The sequence below is a fragment of the Theobroma cacao genome, chromosome 5, assembly GCF_000208745.1.
Source record: "Theobroma cacao cultivar B97-61/B2 chromosome 5, Criollo_cocoa_genome_V2, whole genome shotgun sequence".
NCBI classification, from domain to species: domain Eukaryota; kingdom Viridiplantae; phylum Streptophyta; class Magnoliopsida; order Malvales; family Malvaceae; genus Theobroma; species Theobroma cacao.
In genome coordinates, this window is record NC_030854.1 from 27,067,304 (window position 1) to 27,073,160 (window position 5,857).

The window sequence follows — 5,857 nt, forward strand, 5'->3', positions numbered from 1 at the left end:
GTTTTTGTGATTTCATGGGACATATGCTTCTGGATGTGCATTCTACCTTTTTTATGGTAGCTCTTGTAAAGCTAATTTTTGAATGATATGAATTAAATTTCTTATCTTTCAAAAAAAAAAAAGGATACCCACCCATAATAATGTGATTGTGAATATTGAACAGCCACTATTGCATATGTGCTAATGTGGATAGTTAAATGTCAACTTGATGAGGAAATAAGTGTGGATGATATGGACCACTTTATGAAAGCTTTAGAATGGATGATAGATAGCCCACACGCTGAAAGTATGAGTGTGAATGACTAAGCTCACAACATTTAAATGATGTAAGCATGGATAGTTAAATGGCCGTCATTGAGATTATGATATGATTGGAAATGATAAAATGCGAAAAGTATGATTCTAATGGTAAAGTGATATGCGAATAATAATGCATGTTATAAGTATGAAATTGCTATGAGAGCATAAAGGCCATATGTAGGTGTCATACCACATGCGTAAAAAGGCCAAATGTTAGGTGTTGTACCAAATGAGTAAGCCAAATGTAGGGCTTTATACCACACATAAATTGGGATTAGATGTGGTGCGTTGTATTACACACTTATATAGCCTTAAGATGGGGCAATAGTACCAATCGCTTATGTATAGTCATTAGTATGACTTATTTCATTATTGTATAATGATTATGATGCTATGGAACATATATACAAGGTTGATGTGTTGTCTTAGTTTTGTATGATGATTTACTTGGATATTCACATTTTTAAGGTTGTTAGCTCAATAATAATGAGAAAATATCCAATAGGGGGGGGTGAATTGCATTTATAAAATTTCTTTCCAACAAACTAAACTTTTAATGAAGGCAAGCTTGAAGACAAATTTCTCAAATTTATTTTCACTTTAAAACATGCCAAAAGTAATTTAATAAATTAGTAAACAAACAAGTTCAAAATAAATTTTCAAACTCTTTAAGGCTAAAGGCACTAATGTAAAATTTTCACAAATTTCCAATCAAGTCAAGTTAAAAATAATTTTCACAAATTTGATTTTCTATCAAAGTGTATCAAAAATAATTTGAAGAGTAAATTAGAGAATAACCAAGTTCAGAACAAATTTGATACTATTTAATATAAATGCATAAATTCGAGGAGTGAAAGATAATGAGAAAAGACACAAGAAATTTATAAAAGTTCGAATGCCCTCTCTATAAGTGCTTATGTGACTACGTTGTCACGACCCAAATTTCGGGCCATGACTGACACATGAGCCCAATGGGCATAACCCATTAAGCCCAAGCAAGCCTATTTATACAATCTTGATCATCATTCAAACCATCATTTCTCAACCCATATTGTGATTCTCAACCAAAAATATTTCAATAACATTTTATAATAACCCAATATTCACATTCGTATTATGTTAAAATAATGTTACTCTTTTGCCAGCCTATAATAGCATCAGTAATCAAATATACATATTTGATTGTTCTAACATGAATATGAGTGGTCTACATTACTTATATGTATACACAAGCATACGACTCTTGACCGTCAGCGGAGTGACCGTGGGTGAAGGACAGCTACTGAGATGTCGTAGTACCTACCAAGAAGGCGAGCATACGTGGACAACTCAATCTAGGTCCCAACTGCCTCTAAATCTAAAAACATGAAGTTTAAAAACGTGAGTATGAAACTCAATGAGTGAACAAGAAAGGAACAAGCATACCATAAGAAATGTTTAACGAAATCATGATGCATTCATTTTTCAAAACAATGCAATTTATTTTCTAGTTCTTATTAAACCCCTCATGTAAACCCCACATGAGTAAATCACTTTATGAAAAGGGTCCATGCTCAACAAAGGATTTGGAGAGTGAAAACTTTAATAGCATTCATGCGAATCAAGTCAAATAAACGACGGGTTCTCGCTGCAGCGAATGAATTTTTGCTACAGTGACACTTAACTTAAATTATCAACTGGCCAAGGGTTTCTCACCAAACCTCTTCATTTTAAACTTAATTCATTTATTCCTTAATGTTGGAAGTCCATGCTCAACTGTTGTACTAAAGAAATGGAAGATAGGGTAGCAACCGAACCAAATGAGGAGCAAAACAGAAAGATTTTCGCTGCAGCGAGATTGATTCTCGCTGCAACGAGAAGCTACAGTAACATTCTCGTTGCAGCGAGATTTCAGCCAACACCAACCCTTCAAACCAAAGAGTTTCTCGCTGCAGCAAGAAACAGGGCACCAGAAAAAATTCCCCATTCCCTCAAGCAAAGGCCACCCTGTTCACATGACCAACACAACATGAAACTCATATAATTTCCAAAAGTTTAACATGTCAATTTCACATGCATTTCAACCATATACATGAAATTTCTATAACTCACACTTTTACATATACATACATCGTCATCATGTGTGCACACCCTACTCGCACACTTTGTCATCATCACGTGTGCACTCCTTACTCGCACACTCCATCATCATCATGTGTGCACTTCCATCTCGCACTCTATCATCATCATGTGTGCACTCCCTACTCGCACACTCTATCATCATCATGTGTGCACTCCTTACTCGCACACTTGAACATCACCACCCAACATCATTCATCAATACACAGCACATATTCATAAGATATATACATACATACCAACATAATATAAAGTACTTGAATTCATCCTTATTCACATCTCACATTTCACAATATCAAAAACATTTAATCAAGACTTGTTCCCTAGCACACATTTTTTAAGAAAGATTGGAAAAAACCATTCAAATATCTTGTGCAATTACATTCACATTCCCAAAACAAGTTTGAAAAGCAAGTCCACTCACCTGAATTTATTGAGCGTTTAACCGACTCTAACTTTCCTAATGGTCCAATTAGGGCTGTGGGACTTCATTAGAACCTATCATCACATTAGTATCACCAATATGTCAATTCACATACTTATAAAGTCTAAAGCTATCTCTTAGCTAGCTTCCAATTGCCATTTAAATGGCTATTTATTTTCACTACTCTAATCACTCTAAAATGAGTGGATAACCTCAACTACAACATTCACAAGTCTACTTACTAATCATTCCCAACACAAAAAAATAAATTCTAATTCATTACTCACCTTGGTAGCTTGTAACTTTAAAATTCTTTCTAATAAATTTTCCAAGCTATTATGGGAGCTTTCTCTCTCTTTCTCTCTCTAAACACCTAACTAGTGAGAGAAAGTATGAAAGTGAGAATTTTCAAGGGTTTTGAAGTGAAAGAGCACAAGGGTTCCATGAAAAGGTACACAAAGGCATGAAAATTGAAGTTAGAGAGAGAAAGTTATGAAGTTTTCATACCATGCTTCCATGGAGGGGGGGGGGAAACAAACTTGAGATGGAAGGAGGAAGAAGAAGAAGCTGCTGGAAATTGAAGAAGCTGCTAGAAGGAGAAGATATTTATAGCTCAAACTTATCCAATTCCTTTATAAATTACGAAAATGCCATTTTGCAAGTTAACTTGTTCTTTTCCAATCCTTTGTGCAATCATTTTACTCTTTTTATACCAAGAAAAGGTCCATAATAGTCTAAACATGCTTGGGTCTGTGAAAACTTAAAAATTTTGATCTGGGGTGCAAAATGACCATTTTACCCCTATTGTGAAAATTATTGTCACTTCTAGTTTTTTTCGTGTTTTCATCATTACACATCATTTATTCATTCCTTAGGCCTATTTAGACCTTAATAGCATCAAAAACCCCACTCGTAGGAGCTCACTAAGAGAAATTACGAAATGACCCCTAGTCCGCATTATCGCGTCTACTTCTAGTTACGTGTTTATAGAGGTTGATATTTCACAGGTTCACTTCTAAATTACCATTTTAACTCAGTAATCAACCTCAATTAGTATCTGTAAACTTTATTAGCCATTATATCAAAATATAAGGTACTACATACGTCCTTTCCCTTAGCAAGCTAAGGAGTTTCAAATCCACTATGAAATTCTTTTTCAAGGCTAAAGCATAACCTTTACAATGCCTTTTTCTGGGCTCAAGCACAACCCATACAATGCAATGCCTTTTACGGATCAATCACAACTTTTTTACCTTGTTCTTAGGCTAAGGTATAACCTCTATGCTTTCTAACAATTTTGAATAACAAGGATACCTCTAAGTACAAAATTGGAAGATTATGATGGTGATACAGATGATTAGAAAAGATGGAAATGAAGGCACAAAGAAATTATAACACAAGAAAATTTAAAAGCTTGGTAGAAGAATTGAATTTGCTTGCTTTAGCTTGGTTTATTTCTCTTTTCTTTTTTTTTTCTTCATATGATTTGATTCTTGATCAAATGATGTTTTTCTTCACTTTTCTAACCTTCTAAATGTGTTGGAGAAGTTCTTTTTATAGTTGAAAAAGCTTTGGAGCCATTGGAGAAAGTTTGGTGAAGAAACTAACCGTTTTCTTGTTGAATTTTGGTGGCGTTTAGTATTTTACAATGCTATATGATTATAGGTAATGTGATTACAAGTAATGTAATTGCAAACAATGTGATTGTAGGGAAAATAACATTACAGTGTTTGGTATACAAGCAAAATAATGATTAAAATACAAGAAATATAACATTGTAGCATTTGGTTTACAAGTACTTTGATAAAAATATAATATTAATTTTCAAAATTACACCCATTTATTAAAATGCAAGTTTAATATACTTGTATTTTTTATTGTTAATTTTTATATAATATCATCTCTTAAATATATTTTTAATGTCATATATTTTATTTTCATTGTTATTATAATTTTATATATTTTATTTTCATTTCTTTAATATAATTTTTTATATTATATATTTTATATTAATTTCTTTTACTTATATTATATAAATTTTAATTTCTTATAACTTATTTTATTTTAATTTCTAATTTTTATATTATATATTTTATTTTAATATTTTTTATTTTAATTATAACATTACAAAATATTTTTAACAAAGTAATAAAGTTAAAGGGTAAAAATGTCTTTAATAATATTGCAATGTAATGTGATTGCATTGGTTTTGAACTGCAATCACATTACATCCCTTGGCTGCAATGTGATTGCATTACAATCTTACATTACAGTGGTCTGTTACAAAATAAACACTGCAATGTAATTTAATTAGACACATTACAGAGAATGTGCTTCCACTTTCCTTATACCAAACGCTATCTTTGTGTCCAACAATCATTATCTATCTATAGTTCGTGTGTATCTATTGATAGATACTAGGCAAAACCACATCTATCAATATATATAGAACATATATTGATAAATGAAGAACATATATGGATAGATAAGAAACAAAAAGAGTTCCCTTGAGTTCGTTTTTGCTATACACACTTTAGCATCTTTACTTGATGAACCTATCTTGAAAATCAAACACTTTAATATCTTAAGAATAAGTGTTAGAGAGATTATAAAGCTCATTTAAACAAATTTAACACTCATACATCTAAATCAAGCTTGTAAATTTTCAAGGATCACTCAAATAATGTTTAAGCAATTTTGAAACTTTCTCTCATTGAAACACTTATGGCATGTTTGGTTGGGGGAATGGCTAAGTCATTGCCCCTCTATTCGTCAAAAAATTTTCTCCCTCCATTTGGATTGTTTTCGGAGAAGGAATAGCTATTCCAAAAAAATGACCATTCCTCACAACTTGGCAAAACTTTGGAATAGCTAATACTATCTCCCCCACACCCATGGGAATAGAGTCCAAATATTTTGGACTAAAATGTCCTTACTTACTCTAAAAAATTACAAACCTAACTTATAAACTAATATTTTAAATTAAAAATTATAATATTATATTATGATAATAAC